The sequence below is a fragment of the Balaenoptera physalus genome, assembly GCF_965194825.1.
Source record: "Balaenoptera physalus genome assembly, chromosome: 2".
NCBI lineage: Eukaryota > Metazoa > Chordata > Mammalia > Artiodactyla > Balaenopteridae > Balaenoptera > Balaenoptera physalus.
In genome coordinates, this window is record NC_138883.1 from 135,929,291 (window position 1) to 135,949,696 (window position 20,406).

At 43.8% G+C, this 20,406-nt stretch overlaps 1 long non-coding RNA gene across 1 annotated transcript in view; it reads right to left on the reverse strand.

Moving 5' to 3' along the window:
- The window catches only part of LOC309654683, a 218,631-nt gene that overhangs the window by 34,637 nt on the left and 163,588 nt on the right, over positions 1-20,406 (reverse strand). The window lies entirely within an intron of this gene.

The following is a 20,406-nucleotide window of genomic DNA, read 5'->3' on the forward strand; positions in this document are numbered from 1 at the left end:
CTGTATTTCAGCCAGTCTATGACACCATCTATGGTAAGATGCACCCTTGTTTTAGAGACCACTAGAAGGAAAAACTGCCACCACTGAGACCATGACACACCATCACTTTTAAGAAGCAGACTGATTTCAGAGATGTTACTATGCCAAAAACAAAAGAAATGAGCATCTTAGGATCAGTGAAATACATTAATAGCTGACACTTCCTGGGAACGTAGCCGGTGCCAGGACCCATGCCAAATGCTTCCCATGGATTATCTCCTCACAACTATAATTATCCCCATTTTTCAAATGAGGAAAGCAAGTCTTCAAGAGCTGACTGAATTTGCCCAATATCACACAGTGTGGCCAGGATGCTCATTCAGGCCTAGCTGAATCCAGAGTCCAAGGATTTATACTTGTGGGATTCTCCAAACCCTCTAGGATGGATCTTGAAAATAGACATTTTCAGCCCTTATCCCCCCCACCCCGAGTTTCTGATTCATGAAGTCTCAAGTGCTATTGATAAAACTGCATTTTATTCAAGCACCCAGGTCACTCTGATGAAGGTGGTCCAGGCACCATGCTTGGGAAACCTGAAGGAAGCCTGTAGGTACATGTTCACTCTGTAGGTCAGTCCTGGGGTATCAGGGCATAGTGACTGCCGGCAAACATTGCAGGATTTCTTTGGGGGATAGCTTAGAACTGATGAGGTATAGTAATTTCAGTGGCCTGTGGCATTTTAAGAATACCTACTCTTAATATCTTGAGAGAATTTCTCTGTCCTGGTAAACCAGCCCATGAGCAACTAAAAAAGCACACTGCCATTCCAAAATCAAGGTCCTACTCAACATCTAAGGATTGGCACAAGTCAGGGGCTGGGGCCAGAACATGTGTCACTTTGGGGTTTCTGCACACAGACAAATTTGGGTCCACTGAGCACAGAGGACAAAAAACAAGGTGTTTCTTTTCAATGCCGTTTTCTTCGGAACCATCCCCCGGTCCTCAGCACAACTCAGCAGCCCCACAGTAAATGATACAGGCTCCAAAAGGTGGGAACAATGAAAATTCTTTGTCAGAAGTGTTAGAGTTTGTTAGAAATGTTGTTTGGCTCATCGGCTGGAACAGCATGGGCCTTGGCTAGGAGGGATGTGGGTTTGAATCACAGCTCCACTACGCTAGCCTTCTAACTCCGGGAATCAGTCCAAACCTAAGTGCTCATCTGTAAAATGGGGATTACTAATACCTCCCTTATGTGGTTGTTGAGGTAAAATGGGATCTCGGGCTTCAGGCATTTGACATGATACCTGACACCTGTTAAGAATTCAATAGATGTGAGTTCCTTTCATTTCCTCAAACTTAAACATACACAGTGTTTTTACATGGACAAAAAATATGTACCCAGGGAAATCAAACAGTAGCAGAATAGCAACTCCAAAAGAGAGCTGATCTCTATTTTCATCGGTAGTTCTTAAAGTTTTCATCCACAGAACAGTTGTTGAGGACACTGGCACTGTATTGCTGATATCTGCATCTTGGCTATGTGACCTTATGCAAATCTTTACCTTTTCTAACCACACGAAAACCTGGGCAAGACTTTTTGAAATGGGCAAGAACACACCTGGGTGTTCTGACTAATACATCCTCAGGGTTACCTCCACCTTGCATTGACAAAGCTATTTTACAATCCTGTATGTTATAGAAAACGTACAGTAATTCAAGTTATTCCTATCCATAGAAATACAGATATGTCCTGTGGAAAGGCAATTGATTATTGCCCGGTGGATATATTGACCACTTCGCATCTGTTTCATCATTCTTTACTGCCGGGTGTATGCTCTGGTCTTTGGATTTTCCTTTGAACTGATTGTAGCATTTTACTGGTTCTCTCATTATTTAATGGGTTAAATAAAATTTTTGACACGCGTTCATTTTATATTTGTATGAGAGTCATGATTTTACTTTGTGAAAACATGTATCCTTGAACGCTAAGCCTCTGTTTTCTCATCGGTATGATGAAAATAATGTAAATGTCCACTTCATCGCGTGGGAGTGAAGATACGTGGCATAATCCATGTAAAGCCCTTAGCACAGTGTTTGGTCCATCGTAAGTACTCAATTAGCATTACTAAACAAGACTGTTAGGCTGTCAAAATCGAGTAATGATTAATCCATTGAATGTTCTCATTTTTAAGTTGTTCTCCACCAATTTTTTTCTTAAATATTTATCACCTATTGTGTCTACACTAGTGAGCACTCACAGATCAAATCACTGAATAAATAAACAAGTGGCAAATAAATATTAATTTAAAAGTTGGAGGAATATGATTATGATTTCTTCGAGGGCTTGAATTTGGGGAGGATTTCGGGTTTTTGTTTACTTTTTATGGGCACATATACATGATCTTGGATGAAATCTTATTTTGCTTACATTTACCACCTATTCCACTAATAACTTATTTCTAGTGCATGTGATGAAAATGATTGTATTAATATTTCATGGTGTCCCCCAAAGAATACAGTAACTTCCAAATGTTCTGCAATGTTCTGGACAACTTTGACAACCACTGATCTAGGGACTTCATTAGAAGTAGGAGACAGGGAGTCAGAACATCTACTCCCGATAGAATTATTTTATAAGAATGTGATCAAGTCATTTCAGTTCATCTGGGATTAAGGACTCTTTAGAATAGGGACGACTTGGAGAAAAGCAGAAAAATAAAAAGAACAGCAGCTACCATTTACAGAGCACTTAAGTCATCTGTTTATTCATCCAGCAACAAATATTCCACAGCCTCAAGAATTTCCCAGTCTAGTGGGAAAGAGGGACAATTTTTAAGAAAGCTTTCCAAACAACAGAGAATATGATGAGCTCCAGAAGGAATGAATAGAGAGACCACATTCTGTGACGACTCTTGAAGGACGAACTGAGTTTGAGAGCTTAACAAGCGGGGGATTGATATTTCAGGCAGAGGAAGGCAAGTACAAAAACCAGAAGGTGTGGAAGGGCCCACCAACAGGGAAGAGCAAGGGCATCTATGTGGGTTGAAATGCTGGGAAACATGACCTAGGGCTCAAAAGGTAGCCCAGGACCACATCAGTGATGACCAGCCATTGGAGCCCCATGACCCCCTGAAGAAGGTATCCCAGTCCCTATTTTAAAAGTGAAGAAAATTTAAGACCAGTGAAGTTCGAGGATCTAAGACCATGTGTTTTATAATCACTAGAGCTGGGTTTTTTGAAACGTATATTTTTCCCCAATATACGGTAAAGACCAAGAACCCTAGAGTGAGAAAAGACAACTGAAACCCTAACTTAAGACAAATTTCGAGAATACATCTCAGTCCTAGAGAAAGGTCCAGTATTTATGGTGAAAAACAAAGAATTGTTCTCTGGCCAGACCCGGATGCCCAAGGCTCCTTCTAGCTGTTGCTTAGCATGGCCTGTGTTAACAAATGAAAGCCTCCATGGAAGCGCCTTGCTGTTTCCTACCCAGCTGTCTTTTGTTTCCCCAAAACTGTTCTTTGCCAGGGAAGCAGCAGCCGCTGGCTCTTTCCCTCCAGCTCTGTCCTCCCCACACTGAACTGTATCTGCATTACCAGGCAGACATCGGGGCTGGTACAAAAGAGACATTCCAGAGGCTGGTTGACCTTGGGTCATCCTGAACACTGAGTGGGTCACAAACTCAGGCATCCTTGCGAGAGTTTAAGAGGGTTTCCTTGGTTAATCTTTCCATTCCGTGGCCATCAGGGAACATCTCCCCAGCAAGGCCAAGATGGCCAAGAGACATCCACAAGTACACACGCTGTTCTCTGCAAGTGATGGCCAGCACCTGGGCAGAGCTGCGCGCCAACAGCAGCCGAAGCCATGTGATCTGCATTACAGGCCTCAGATACATTCACCCCAGCTGCAGAATAAGCACAAATAAAATCTGCTTTTTCTCTGCTTTCATCCTCTCCCCCATCATCATCTGTGAGAGGTCAGTCTGCAGACTGCCAGACTGGAAACGCTGGTCTCTCCTTGACCAAACTCTAGGCAGGCTCCTCTCAATTTTCCTCCCAACTAGACCTTGACCTTTGGACTTTGACTTTGCATTGCCCAGTTTTAGCAAGAATCATATTAAATTGGTTTAGTCAGAATCCCCCACCCTCAGTATCTGATCACTCCAGATATCTGATCAAATTCCACATCCCTCACCATCCCCCAGGTGATATCAGATCACCCTGGCCTGCCTTCAGCAAGAATACTGTTGGGTCCATTTAGCAAGAGTCTCCCCTTATCCCTGATGTTTCCTATTAGTAATCCACTGATCCCGGCTCCCCCATCCTGCTCACTGACTATCAATTCTCACCTGTCCATGTTATATTCATAACTGAGCTCGGTTCTCTACTGAAGTTTCTTTTCCCCTATAGCAATAGTTCCTGAATAGAAGCTGTTTTTACCACTTTAACTACTGTCCAGCTCTGGGGGTTTTTTTTGACAAGGTTGGTAGAAACGTGAGTTCCAAGAGTTAACCCCACTCATTCAAGCCATGCCTCCAACTTCCCAATATGGCGGCTGATATCCCATATGCTAATGTTGAGTCTCTTCCTTATTTCCCTCAGCCGCACCCCCTTGAGCACAAGTTGGAAATTCAGGTCAATCCTGCAGCATATTTCCTAGAAATACAATCTTTTATTTGAAAGAGAAAAGTCAGGACTTTGACCTTCGTGATATGTGGTATCCAAAGCCAAGACCTTAACCTGACCATGAACATTTAAGGAAAGGGACCCAGTTTTGACTCTAAGGGAAGAATCACATAGAATTCAAATAATAACTTCAGAGCATTTGGGAAGCGATGTTGGGGAGGGGAAGCTGAGAGGCTTACAGAAATCTCCTATTAAGGAAAGTATGTTTTATAGTGATGTCCACATATCCTGGGTTGTCCAGGACTGTTCTCCTTTTAAACAGGTTGATTGATGTATCCTGATGTGAGGTTTAGAAGTAGTTTTGCAAAGCATATCAGCAGGAAGGCTGACCGTAGGCTGGGAGAAGTTTAGTAAATGGGAGTTGCCCAGCTTGGAGCACAGGAGAGATGACAATCATTCTTTACTAAAAGAGCCATCACACTGAAACACTGTGTAACCAAAGAAAAAATTATGAAACATTGTGTAACCAAAGAAAAATTATGAAACTTCACTGTGTGTTTTACAACCTATTCGTTATTAGTTGCTTTGCTTCTGACATACCAAAAACAATGAATTTCTGCCTGTGTGTTTTAATACGAGCATTTTAATTACTAGGAAATTTTTATTTGTACAGTAGAAAGAAAAAATAGGATTACTGTACCTAAGGGACAAAAGTTAGCTTACACTCTTTTTAAAGAATAAATTTGTGTTTTTTTTTTTTTATCATAGCAGGAATACTTGTAAATGTCAAAAAACCAGAAACCACTAGAAATCCTAAAGAAGATGACAAATATCCATAATTCTACCACCCAGACATGAACATGTGGGTGCCTATCCTTCTAGACTTTTCTACTCACATATATCGTTTGATGTAAAGAAATGAGAAAGAACTGTTTGTAGCATTGTATAACCTTTTATTTTCTTTAGTTCTTTTTGTGGGTATCTTTCCCCATCAGCAAATATAAATCTACATGATCATTTTTAATGACTTTATGCTATTCCACTAGATGGTGTGCCAGCATTTTTTCTTCATCCTCTACTGAGAGAAAATTAGGACGTTTCCAATCATGCTGTTTTATAAACATTCCTGGGGCAAACATCCTCGTGCAGAACTCTTTGCTCAGTCGCCTAATTATATTCTTAGGAAAAGAATGCCTGGAAGTGGAATTGCTGAATGGAGCTTTTGCACTTTCTCTAAGGTTGTTGATCCTCTGAAAAATCTCCCCACTTTGCCCTCCCCCAGCAATTTAAGAAAACATCCATTTGCCACACCCTCACTCACTCTGGGTTTCATAAAATGTTTCAACCTTAGTGTACAAATTTTCAGAAAAGCGCGTCACAGTACAGCTTTGTCTTGACCTCCAGCATGACTGGCTAAAAGCCCTGGGATGGGGGCAAAATGACCAGATAGAGCCAGGCGCGCTGGGCACACCGCATGAAGCACCTCTCCCCAGCCTTTCTCTTCCAGGGCAGAAAATGAAAAGGCCCAGGGGAATCATCTCTTTTTGTGCCAACTGGAGGTTGGAGGAACTGGGGGAAAGAAGGGGCCAAGGGTGTCACAGGGCTCCTCCTTCACACTCCCAGGTGGGAAGCATTGTACTCCACGCCCCCTCCCTGGCCTCCTCCATCCCAAACAACCTCTGCTAGTGAGAGACCAGGAAGAAAGGGAAAAACAAATACAAGGGCAGAAGGGAAGAGCTTGGACCTGCAGGTTAGAAGGGCAGTCCGTTCCCACCAGGGACCCCCCTTTCAGCTGCAAACTGCTGCTTTTGACATTTCAATGCGACCCGGGGTGGGGGGAGTGGGGAGTAGAGAGAGTAGAGGGGCTGCCCAGAGACCTGAATAGGGGCAGGGAGACAAAAAAAATCTGCATCTCTTTAATTCTACCACTTGTTCTTTCTGCCTTTTTTCCTCTCACCAGAATGTGACAGTCAGAGCAAAGGGGTTTCTCTCCCTCTCACTCTTTCTTTTTCTTTTTTTCTTTGACATTTAAAAACAATATACACTTGGGTGCATTGAAAGTTGGAGAGGGGTGGGAGGAGGAGAGAAGAGGAAGATTGTTTCTAGAAGAATTGAACCTCAGGAAAGCTGCTTTCATCTTCCTTGGGACTTGTCCAGGCAGCTGGATTCCTTTTCATCGCTTTGGAGGGGAAAAGTGAAAAGACTTGGATTTTGCAAACAAAAAAGTAAATTCTAACCCTATCTAGTGAATGTGCTCTCTGGTGGGGGAGAGAATCGCTTATTCCTTGGAAAGGATCTTAGAGGACTAAGGAAGGGTGTTCTCACAAAGCTAACCTCAGAGATCAATAGCATCAATACCTCGGAGTGGGGTTTAGGGTTAAGGTGGGGTCAGAGCCAGGCTTGGCTCTCCCCACCTGTCCCTGAGGCGGAATCGCCCTGACCCCACCATCAGGCCAGAGAATACTGCCTGGGAATCTGGAACCTGGGCTCCAGCCTCGGCCTCTGGGAACACCCCTGGATGGAACAGAAGACACTTAACAATCGAGTTTGTCTCTTCCAATTCTATCCCTCCTCTCCCCAGTTTGCAGATGAGAAAAGTGAGGTCCAGGAAGATGAAGGATGATAAACTCACAGAGCTGGGGGAACCAGGCCCAGAACTCAAGGCCTTTCTCTTCCAGTGCAAGGAGCACTCCCATCTCACTGCCACCTCCCACTAGTGTTAAAAGAGATGGAGTCACATCTCCAAGTCACAGTGTCACCAGCAGCAGTGTCTTTCTCCACCCACGACAGAACAAAAATAGCAGGGAAATAAGTGAAGTGTTCCCCTGGCAGAGGAATATCACTCCCACTGGAGCAGGAAATGGGCAGGCTTGAAATTGAGGGAGAAGGACCATGTTTTCACCCTGAAGTCCTCAAGGACTTTGGGTGGCTGAGGCTGAAGAGGTCTCCGAACCACCAGATACCCTGAAGACATCTGAGGGGAAATGGCCTCGAGAGTTGGGTACAAGGAGCCGGGACCATCAAGGACCCAGGCCTGAAGCAAAGCTGCACAGGTGTGATGGAGAAGGTGGCCTCTGCCCAGCTGTCCCAGACCTGCAGAGGCAGTGCCCACCTCGGCCACATGGCACCTCCGTAATGAGGACAGGACCAGGCTGCCCTGGCCAAGGGCATGGCAGAAAAAGTTTCTCCAGTTAACCAAAGGGGAATGCGAGCCCATCACCATGCATATTAAAAAAAGATGTGACCTTATTCTGTACCCCAGGCTGGTGAAGCGAGACATATGGATTATATAAGTTAACGTCTAGACCCTCATCACAGCCTTTTAAATCTCTTTAGCCTCTATATATGACCAGAAAGGACTAGACTGAATTAAAAATAACCTTTCCTACAGTAGAAAATATTATGTAATGGAATAGACCTTTTTTTAAAATAAACTTTTAATTTTAGAATGGTTTTGGATTGTTTTTTAATTGTCAGCAGTAGTACAGAGAGTTCCCATGTACCCCTCACCCAGTTTCCTCTATTATTAACATCTTACATTAGATGTTAATACATTTGTTACAATTGAATGAACCAATGTCAATGCATATTGTTAACTAAAGTCCTTAACTTTATTCAGATGTCCTTAGTTTTTTACCTAATGTCCTCTTTCTGTTCCAGGATCCCATCCAGAGCCCCACATCCCACTTAGATATCCCATCTCCTCAGGCTCCTCTTGGCACTGACAGTTTCTCAGATTTTCCTTGTTTTTCATGACCTTGACAGATTTGAGCGGTACTGATCAGGAATTTTGTGGCATGTCCCTCAATTGGGATTTCTTTATGTTTTTCTCATAATTTACCTAGGATTATGTGTCTTGGGAAGAAGATCTCAGAGGTAAAGTGCCATTCTCACCCAATCATAGTCAGGGTATCCACTGTCAACATGACTTATCACTGTTTATGTTGACCTTGGTCACTGGACTGAGGGAGTGCTTGTCAGATTTCACCACTGTGAAGTTACTCTTTTTACCTCTCCGTCCACATTATCTTCTTTGGAAAGAAATCACTATGCACAGCCTACTCTTAAGGAGTAGGATGATATGCTCCACCTGGTTAAGAACAGAGTATCTACATGCATTATTTGGAATTCTTCCTCGTGGAAGATCTGGAACAGATCACTTGTTAAATGTAGACTGAAATTACTAGTTTAGCATCTGCATTTTAAAGAAATAGGTGATAGGGTATATCAGGGGGCCTCAAATTGTGTTCTGCAAAGCTGTAGGGTCCCAGGGAGGAATTGGAAGGGCTTCGGGAGAAATGAGGCAGTGAGTAGGGTTCCAGTCTCTGATTTCATCCCACGAGGTAGCCCCACTATTATCAGATCTTATTCTGAGTATCCATATAACATAGATTTGGGGGAAAATCATTTTACTTATTTAAAAAAAAAGCTTGAAACACTCTGAAAGAGAAGGCGTTTTGGCCTTGGTTGACTGTGACCAACCCCTAGCTTCTGACAACCTTACTCCAAGGTTACAAATGACTCAATTAGATCCCATTTTTAAAAAGGGAAAAAAAATATTCTGTAGGAAAACTTCCCCCCCACCCCCCCACCCCCGCCACTTTTCCCTAGGGAAAATACTGGGTCAAAGAGAAGATCATCTTCAGGTATGAAACCTGCAAGTCCAGATGAGCCACTAAACAGAAGTGAACTTGAAGAGCTGGCTCTCTAACTAGTCCTCAGATGTGTCACCCCATTTCCTTATTGAACCAGGTGACACGAACGGCCTAAAGTCCTGCATGCACAAGAGGTAAAAACTCCACCTCTCCCCCTTATTCAGAAGTTTCACATCCGTGTTGGAGGTGCCCGTAGTCACCAGGCAACAGTAATCCCTCCCAATTACCAGCCAACACAATTGTCCAAAGTGCTGGATTTAAGATGATGCAGCCTCAGAAGCCAGCTGAGTGTTTTCCTGAGAATTACCTCTCCGTTCTCTTTCTTAAAAGAAGACTCGATATTGCCCCCAATTAAGAGTGATTGGGTCCCAGTTTTCCTGTCTACAGAGAAGTAACCCTTCCACATTCATGTTTTTTAATTGATGATCTGGGGAGTGATCAGCCAAATACACTAGAACCCAGCCACCCTTGGGGAGGGAGTCAGCGTGGTTTACTGGAAAGACCTGTGCTTGGCAGCCAGATTGAAGATTTAATGCCAGTGCTGTTACTTACTAATTGTGTGAACTTGAGCAAGTGACTTGACTCCTGAGCCCTGGTTTCTGTGTGTCGAATGGCAGTGGTAACACCCACTTCCCAGGGCAGTTGAGGAGCGACATGCCCACCGAGTCTGGCCTTAGATGAGTGCTAAGTACATGACAGCTACTGATATGTTTAAAGTTTGGGGAAGTTCTTTCTAAATGTATCATTCTACAGAAACTTCTTCTTCTTCATAAAAATTCCAAAGCACCATTCAAGGAAAGGACAGCTGGTACTATCACCCTATGGTGGAAAATAGGTCATAGACTACAGGCAGACCTCAGAGATACTGTGGGTTCAGTTCCAGACCACAGCAATAAAGCAAATATCACAATAAAGCGAGCCACAAGGAGTTTTTTGCATATAAAGTTATGTTAACACTATACTGTAATCTATTACGTGTGTAATAGCATTATGTAATCTATTAAGTGTGCAAAAGAACAATGTACATATCTTAATTTTAAAAATACTTTATTGCTAAAAAAAATGCCATATCAATTACAATAGTAACATCAAAAAATCATTGATCACAGATCACCATAAGAAATACAACAATAATAAAAAAGTTTGAAATATTTCAAGAATTACCAAATTGTGACACAGAGACAGGAAGTGAACAAATGCTGTTGGAAAATTGGTGCCCGTAGACTTGCTCCATGCAAGGTTGCCCCAAACCTTCAATTTGTAAAAAAAAAAAAAAAAAAAAAAAAAATTCAGTATCTGTGAATGAAGCACAATAAAATGAAGTATGCCTGTAATGTCTTCCATTAGGGGCTATTTTCTTAGGAAACTATTGAGCTATAGAGGGAGGAATTGGGAGAACTTACCAGGAAGAGGTTGCATCTTTAAAGAGAGCCTTTGCACAGCATTTACAGTGTATCCGGACAACACTCCAGACAATGATTCTAAGCCCTTTACACTCATGAACTCACTTAATCCTCCCAACAACTCTACTCAGTAGAGACTATTATTACTATTACGTGTTTTCACGTAACAATTTGGGAAGTAATTAGTAATAATAGTTTGGGAAGCTGACCCTCACAGTGGTTAAGTAATTTGCCCTAACCCAGCTAGTGATGGGGCTCAATTCCAACCCAGACCCTCTGACTTCATAGCCCATTCTCAGAATCACTACTCTTTTCTGAGCATGTGGGAAAGTCATCTTCCTGTACAGGTGGCTGTGCTCCTTCAGGAAGGAGAGCTGTGTGGACCAGACCAGATTTGTAACAGGAAGAGACTGGGGCTGGTTTGAGCAGAAAAGGAACTTCTTAAAAGAATCTGAAACAAAGTATTTTTCAAATGCATCACATACAGAAAATGGCTGGAAAAGGGAGTGACTCTTGTAATATTAAAGAAACGGAAAGACAAAGTATTTTTTAGGAATTGTAGAATCTTCAATAAGGGGCAGCTATTAGATGATATTAAAGAATTGTTTTTAATTTTCTTAAGAGTGACAAGGGAATTAGGGACTTAGAGAATGTGCTTCCTCTTAGGGGGCACGTGCTGAAGTATTTAGATTTGAAGGTTCATGATGTGGGCAACTTAGGTTCAGATGGTTCAACAAATCTGTTTATGTGTGTGGAGACAGAGTTTGTGCACACAAAGATGGAAAATGTTGAAACATTGTTGACTCTGAAGAAAGATACATGGTTTTCGATGTATTCTTTCAATTTCCTTGTAACTGGAAATGTTTCAAAATTAGAATTTGGAGGAAAAACTTACACTGTGTGAATGGATCAACACTCCCAGTCCTAATGCAGAAGCCAGTGGGGGAGGTGGGGTGGGTGGTGATAGGAATTCTGTCACATCCAATGCATCTTGGCTTCTGCCACCAACCCCACCAGCACTGGTCACCTGTCATGGCCACTAGCACCCCCGTCATTTCAGGCCCGAGAACCCGCATTTATCACAGCCACATCCCAGAGAGCATTCCTCCTGGACAATTCCCAATCCCAGTTCAGACTCTGGGGCAAGCGTGCCTGATGGTTTTCTGCTCCCCGGATACAGGGAAAGCCAAGAAAGGAGTATGAGACGTTTTCGCTTCTGTGATGGGAGACAGAGCCCGCCCTGCTTCCCGGTCCCATGGGGTGGAGAATTCCCCAGACAGAAAAAGCTTCAGTGGTCGGGTGGCCAAAAAATACCTCAGATATCCTCATCACAGGTAATCTAGTGTGCGTCCCTTTTGTCTTGGCTCCTGAGAGTTCAGAGTTTAATGTTTTTGCTAACGCCTTAGTTGAGGATTTTGATAGTTATCCTTACTACCATTTGGCTCTTGTTCTCATATCTTCGGGTTGTTTTTTTTTGTTTTTTTTATCATCTTTTTATTGTGTTTCTACCTGTAATTGTTAGCCACCCCCAATTTCCCACCTTTTATTCTTTTCGTAATTAGGTCAGTTATCAAAGTGAATGCATGATCAAATCAGTAAGGGATAGACTAGGAGAGCAGGAGGAAGCTGAGTCACCAAGCCTGGGCGTCCACCGCTGCCAACCAACAACGGCTCTGAACACAGGGCCCTAAGCTCCCTCCTCCTGATCTTAACTCAACTGGTTTCCTCCATTATTTAACCCAAAACTGGAGCTGAGTCCTCAGCCCCTCTGACCCCACTTTCCTCTTATGTGACTCTATTAAGAGCTTACATGCATTAAGCACTTACTATGGACTACAGGCTTTCTGAGCAATATTTCATTTCTTTCTCATACCACCACCTATGAGGTGGGTACTAATTTGATCTCCATTCTCTAGATGAAAAACAGTCTCAGAGAGGCTGGGGTGGAAATGGGAGTGGCACCGCTCACACTTACCTCTCATGACCCGCTAGCAAAATTTTTGCTCCTGTTCCCACAACTTTACGCTCTGCTGGCCTAGAGGTCTCAGTTCCAGAGGAAGGAATGCTTTCACCAGGAGACACAACAATGATTCCATTGAACTGGAAGTTAAGACAGCCACCAAACCACTTTGTTTTCTTCATGCCTCTGAATCAACCGGCAAAGCAGGAAGTTATGGTGTTGGCTTGTTTAATCCCAACTACTCCACAATGGAAGTAAGGAAGAGTATGGAGGATAGGAGATCCCTTAGGGCACTTCTTACAATTACCATGCCCTGTGATTAAGGTCAGTGGAAAACTACAACCAAATCCAGAAACAGACCCTTCAGGAATGAAGGTTTGGGTCACCCTACCAGGTAAAGAATCATGACCAAGTGCAGTGCTTGTTGAGGGCAAAGGGGATACAGAATGGGTAGTAGAAGGTAGTTATAAATATCAGCTACAACCACATGACCTGATATGGCAGCTAGAACAGTAATTGTCATGAATATTTCCACCTTATTTTGTCATAAATACATTTGTGTGTCTATACTAATATCTTAAGGTATTAAGCAAATATCTTTGTTTTCTTTCCTCTCTTATTCCCTTATCATGTAACATAAGGTGTATTGATGTTGTATCAGTACTTAAGGATTGTCAGTTTTACTTCATAGTATTCAAGGTGAGTAAATAGGATATCAGGAGAGTAAACATCACTCAAGGACTTTATGTGTCTTGTTTTGGGGAAGGGATTAGTGCATTTTCAGTTGCACCAGTATAGTTGTATCATGTTAGGTGGAAGTATGACCTCTTTACTGCCTTTATTTGGAGACTTCGTATGGTTTAGGAGATGTGTATAGCTGTCAAGTTGACAAGGGGTGGACTTGTGATGGTTTATTTTATGTGTCAACTTGACTGGGCTAAGGGATGCCCAGATAGCTAGTAAAATATTATTTCTGGGTGTAGTCCGTAAAGGTGTTTCAGGAGGAGATTAGCTTTTGAATTAGTAGACTGAGTAAAGAAGACCCACTCTCACGAACGTGGGTAGGCCCATCCAATCCTTTGAGGTTAGAGCAAAATGGCGGAGGAAGGGGGATCTCCCTTTCTCTCCCTCTCTCTCTCTCTCTCTCATAGAGCTACAATGTCCATCTTCTCCTGTCCTGGGATATTGAAGTTCCTGGTTCTCAGGCCTTTAGACTCTGAAGTCTGCCACTGGCTTTCTTGGGTCTCCAGCCTGCAGGTGGCAGATCATGGGCCTTCTCAGCCTCCATAACCAAGAGAGTCAATCCCTATGACAAATCTCCTCTTACATAGACATATAGAGATCTATCTGATTGGTTCAGTTTCCCTGGAGAACCCTGACTAATACAATGGGCCAGAAGCTTTATGACCATTATTTAATTTTTTTTTCTCATACCACCACCTATGAGGTAAGAACTAATTTTATCCCCATTTTATAAATGAGAAAATCTCAGAGAAGCTGAAGGCCTTGCCCATGCTATATGATTAGCAAGCAGGAGTTCAGGGACTCAAGTTGGTCTGACTCCAAAGCCCATGCTTACTTCCAATCCAGGTCCCCGTTACCAGAGCGAGGCCTTAATGAAATATGGCCGTGCAAGTGTCAGTGCCAGCCACCTGGAGAGTCTTGGTGGCCCTTAGGCTCTACCTCCCTGCTCTCTGTTCAAGACCTTCTTCTGCAAACTCCTCCAACTTGATAAACTCCTGACTCCAAACCCATATGACAGAGTGAGGTATCAGAAACCTTTCAGCTGTTTGGGAAGTCCCAATTACACAGAGATTATCTCAGGGTTTTTTATGAGCTCAATGGACACCCTAAAACTAATCACGCCTCTACCAAAGGGTGAGAGCTTAATGGCATTTCTATTTCTTCCTTTTTTTTTGGTCTGTTGACATTTGTATTCCAAAGTTGGACTATCACTTCTGGTGTCCTAGAATTTTCTCTCTGGCTTTTTCATAGCAAGTTCCTTCTACCTAAGAATGCTCAACATCACTAATTATTAGAGAAATGCAAATCAAAACTACAAGGAGGTATCACCTCACACCAGTTAGAATGGGCATCACCAGAAAATCTACAAACAACAAATGCTGGAGAGGGTGCCCTCTCGCACTGTTGGTGGGAATGTAAATTGATACAGCCACTATGGAGAACAGTATGGAGGTTCCTTAAAAAACTACAAATAGAACTACCATACGACCCAGAAATCCCACTACTGGGCATATACCCTGAGAAAACCATAATTCAAAAAGAGTCATGTACCACGATGTTCATTGCAGCTCTATTTACAATAGCCAGGACATGGAAGCAACCTAAGTGTCCACTGACAGATGAATGGATAAAGAATATGTGGCACATACATACAATGGAATATTACTCAGCCATAAAAAGAAACGAAATGGAGGTATTTGTAGTGAGGTGGATGGAGTTAGAGTCTGTCATACAGAGTGAAGTAAGTCAGAAAGAGAAAAACAAATACCGTATGCTAACACATATATATAGAATCTAAAAAAAAAAATGGTCATGAAGAACCTAGGGGCAAGACAGGGATAAAGACACAGACCTACTAGAGAATGGACTTGAGGATATGGGGAGGGGGAAGGGTAAGCTGGGACGAAGTGAGAGAGTAGCATTTCCATATATACACTACCAAACGTAAAATAGATAGCTAGTGGGAAGCAGCCGCATAGCACAGGGAGATCAGCTCGGTGCTTTGTGACCACCTAGAGGGGTGGGATGGGGAGGGTGGGAGGGAGGGAGACACAAGAGGGAAGAGATATGAGGACATATGTATATGCATAACTGATTCACTTTGTTATAAAGCAGAAACCAACATACCATTGTAAAGCAATTATACTCCAATAAAGATGTTTAAAAAAACAAAAAATTCCTTCTACCTTTAAAACTCTAGCGAAGAGGACTCTTGAACAAAATGGTCTTTTTTTCCAGCAAGAGAAGAAAGAAAATTGGGCTGTGCTACCTTTCCAGCCCCTCCCATCCTCCTCGTCCTGCCAGGTGACCTTCCCAAACCCCAGATCTGCACATGCCTTTCTCTGCTTTATGCCCTTCAGGGATCCTGCCCTCATGGAGCTGGAAATGGGTCAAGAGGCTGCACATCATTCATTTGGTGCACAGGGATCATTCAGCATTTACCCTGCATCAGGCACCGTGCTGTCCTGAATGGGCTGTGTGGCCTTCTGCCTTTTTTCTTTATTTGCATATGTGGTTCCCTCTGCTCTCCTTTGCCTTCCTTGCTCCTGCTCACCCTCCAGACTTATGCCAGGTGTCACTCTTCTCCTTAAACCAGAGTCTGGCTGAGACGCCCCACCCAGCCCACACCCACCACCCTGGCCCTGAGCCGAAGCCTCGTCCTGCTTTATTTACATCATCCTTTATCCGCTTGTCTTGTTCTGCCACTGAAGTCCTGGGTCTGGTTCTATTCAGGTCTTGATCCTGAAGCTCGTGCCATGACTGGGCCGGAGCAGATGTTCCATACGTGGTTCTCTGAGTGAGTCCCCGTTCCACAGCTGATTAGCTGGGAGACCTTGGGCAAGGTATTTATTTATGCGCTTGAAGTCTCAACTGTCACGCTTTAAACTGGATACGATAATGGCTCCTCCCCAGATGGTCCAAACAAGGACAAAACAAGGCAGTGCCGCGAGGTACTCCCGGGACTGGCCACAACCTGGCTCAGTACAGGTTAGCAATTCTCATTAGCTATTTTCATATCTCGCTAAGGAGCTCAGAAAAGGACCATGTGAGCTATGGAAGAAGGAGTGAAAAGGCTCCAGTGCCTGGCACTGAAAGGTGGGAGTTTGCAGCAGCCCTGTCTAGGAGACGACAGGTCAGAATACCCAGCCAAGCATCCAGGACAGCAGGAAAGCGCTCTCAGCCAGCCCAGAGGGACAGCGAGGCTGCTCCCAGGGGACCCCGCACTTTGACTGAAGGTTAAAAGTTTATGATGCTGCTTTAGCCACTCCTCCTCCCCAAAGGCATCGGGGGACAAGCAGGGCCCGTGACACCCTCCCCCAGCTCCGGTCCAGCCCCACTGGCTCTGGCCCTGCTCTGCACCTCCAGAGCTATCAGGCTCTGACACGAGGTCAGAAGCTGCAGAAGGCAGGATGGTTAAAGAAAGGAGGGGGCAAGGGGGTGAGCAAGGGGAAGCAGTTGGGCAAAGAGAGCGGTGAAGCCTGGCTCAGGTATGTCCCAGGCTGCAGACATGCTTACCTCTTCCAGAAGATTTTTTCATTGTAGCTTGGAGAAGGAAAGAAAATGTTTGTACTTGGTGGCCCCAGAAGTGAGAGAAAGAGCATAATTTTACAAATTTGAGGCTGCTCTGCTCAACCCGCACTCTTTATGTCACTTTTAGGTCAAAACATTGCCCCCAGAAAACCCTCCTAATAAGTTAATATGCCCCCTTAAAGGTGACCTAATAACCAATAACTGCTCATCAAAACAGATTTTTTTATTAGTTTTGAATTAAGAAAAGGAGATTTCTTTTTGGAGAGAGTAGCTATAGGCAGAAAGGACTAGCTGTGGGGTTCAAGGACTGGAAAACACCCAGGCCCGGGTGCCTTAAAGTCTCCAAACTGGTCCTGAGTTAACAGCTGAGCCAGGAAATGTTGAAAAAGTGTGTCTTCAGGGAAGCCCTAGATGTTCAAAACCAAGGACTGGAATAAAACCCCAAATGAAACCCATCTAGCAAATTCCCTCCCCAGTTGGCTGACACACATATCTGGCCATGCCCCGCCACCATCCTCCCTGTGAAACTGACACGGTCAGGTGTCATGCTAGTAGAAGACTTTAATTGAAGCTGAGTTACATTAATTACATCATTTCACTGTCCAAGGTTAATTCCCTTGAAGTTACATCATGAAACCAGGGCATTACAAAGGATTAAGGACCAAAGGAAGGTAGATGTGAATAAGGTTTCCATATGGCCATGACTCATGTCTAGTGGTTGTGTCCCAAATGTGCGTGCTCATGACTCACCCCTGATATCAGCACCAGCTCCGTGTGGCCTCCACACGTGTGGATCTCTGACCTTGCCTCCTGCTGCTGAGAACACTGGAGGCCCCTGGTTTAGTCAGGAGTGAGGGAAGCCACAGATACGACTCACGTCCCAAATGGGGCCTCTCAAGGTCTGTGCTTATTCTGCAAGACTTCGAGACCACCTGAGTTTAGTGTTGCCCCCAAAAATGGTGCTGCCTGGGATGATAATGGGTGCTATGTGGAAAACAAAGGGTTTAGTGGCCAAATATATTTGGGAAGGGCATTGATCAATGGGGTCCCTCACTGCAAGCCTGCTTGGGGCCCTCAACTTGCCAATGATCACTGTGAATGCCCACGAAGGCAACAGACTACGCAGCATTTCTTAAAGTTGGTTCACCAGGGAACCCTTTTTGAAAGAGAATCCGTGGGGTTAGTGCCCTGAAGAACACGCTTCGTAAAACCCTTTTTATTTATAGCTTCTCCTTTCACCATTCCCCCTTGTCACAAAGACAGAGCAGCCCCTGGACATTTGTGTTTCTGACATGGTACACTGACCTTCATCCCAACCACTGGCACATTCTGCAGTAGTTTTCCCCTCATTCCCACACATAGGTCAACATGCTTTGGCTTCCGCTGGAGAACTGATAAGCCATGCAGCATGGCAATGCTGAGAGGGACCCCTGGGATTGTTGATTCTGATATAACCATTGAGGAAAGTATGGCCCATGGAGCAGAGGTGACCAGCTGGCGATGAGACAGCTAGAGAGAGGCAGAGCCAAGACTGGGCCTCCGTTGTCCTGAGTCTCAGTCCACAATAACGGGGATCGCGTCTCAGGTACAAATTAATGTACTTCCTAGTTAATTAGCCAATGAGTTACTACAGTTACTAATTACTAAGTTACTCAGTTGGAGAGTCATTCTTTGATCCATGGACTTCTAGATCAGTCTAGCAACAGAGGAAGCAGCAACACTCAAGTGGTGGGGCAGTGCCAGGAGTTAGTAGATGACAGGTTATTCTTTTCAAAGCCTCCATAAAAATCCTAGACAACCTAGAACTTACTATATTATTATTTGATCTATTTGAGGATCTTTTCCCTGAATCAGAATTCTTAGTTGCAGACAACAGAATCCACTCTGGCCAGTTTAAGCCAGAAGATGATTAGTAAAAAATATTAGATAGTTTATGTTATCCCCAGAAGGAGCAGAAAATGATTGGATGTGACAAAAACAGGGATAACAGAACCAGGAGAAACACCCAACCTCTCCATGGGTCTGTTCTAGGGAAACTCCACTGCCTCTACCACCTACCACTTGACACTTGCAATGCTAGGCTGGATGCTAAAAACTCGCAGTGACCCTAGAAGAACAGATACCTTGACCACATGCTTGTCAGAATACCTGCATAAGCGCACCACCTCCCCTTGCTCACTTCAGCATCTGGATCTCAAGCAGATGCATCTGTTAGGCCAAACTAGGTCACATGCATCACTCTGTTTTATGGACTAAGTTGTGCCCCACCCCCAAATTCATGTGTAGACGTCTTAACCCCACAATGTGACTGCATTTGAAGATAGTGCATTAAAAGAGGTAATTGAGATTAAATGAGGTCATAATGGTGGGGCCCTAATACAACATGACTGGTGTCCTTAAAGGATGAAGAAGAGACACCAGGGCCATGCGAGGACATGGCTGGAAGGCTGCCATCTGCAAGCCAAGGAGAGAGGCCTCAGAAGAAACCAAACATGCTGACCCCTTGGTCTTGTTCCTCCAGCCTCCAGAACTATAAATAAATAAAGTTCTGTCGTTTCAGCTACCCAGTCTGTGGGATTTTGTTATGGCAGCCCTTATAAATTAATACACCTGCAATCAAGGGAGCCTAGGAAACAGAGTTTGTAGCTTTTCAGGCCCAAGAATACAGAGAGGAAAATGAGAAGAGCCAATCACAGGATCCACCACTTTAGCTAAACAACAGACTCTCAACTAAGATCATAAATGTATGAATGAAACACGTGTAGCAAACTCCCTCCCCAACTGGTGGACACACACGTCTGGACAAGCCCAGCCGACATCCCCTCTGTGAAATCGACATGGTCAGGTATCATGCTATGCGCTTCTCCCAGATTCACCCAAACTTCCCTCCCACCGTGATCCTGCTGCCTCCCACCTGGACCATGACCATTGCTGGGTCCCCACCAGGCCAAGACTCCTTAGCACCATCAGCTAGACTATGCCACACATGCCTCTCCTCTCACCTACTGAACAGAACTCTGTTTCCTGCCATGTTTCACAGATAGAAACACATCCAAAGAAGCAATTAAAATACCAGTAGACCACACACACACACACACACACACACAGTGAAATAAAGCCTCTCATCCCGCAAAAATAAAATAAAATAATAAAATAAAATGCCAGTAGAAATAGAACATGAGAACCGAAGAAAAGAGAAACACAAGTAGTCTAGCCGTTTGCTTCAATGTTTCCTGGAAAACATGATATAAAGGAAGTCAGATGTGTTGTGCAAATTTCATTAATGGAGAAGATAACTACGAACTTCTCAAGGGAAATTGGATTTTCTCCAGTTCTACATTAAGAAATGACTCCTGTAGGATTTCATGTAGGGGCAATGAGAGACACAAGGGACCAAGGGCTCAGCAGTATCACTCACTAAAGATGCAACAGCAGATTTTATATGGGTTTCTTCCCTCTAAGATGCAATTTAGAGAAGCACCATTCCCAACAGACTCACTTTTCTTAAA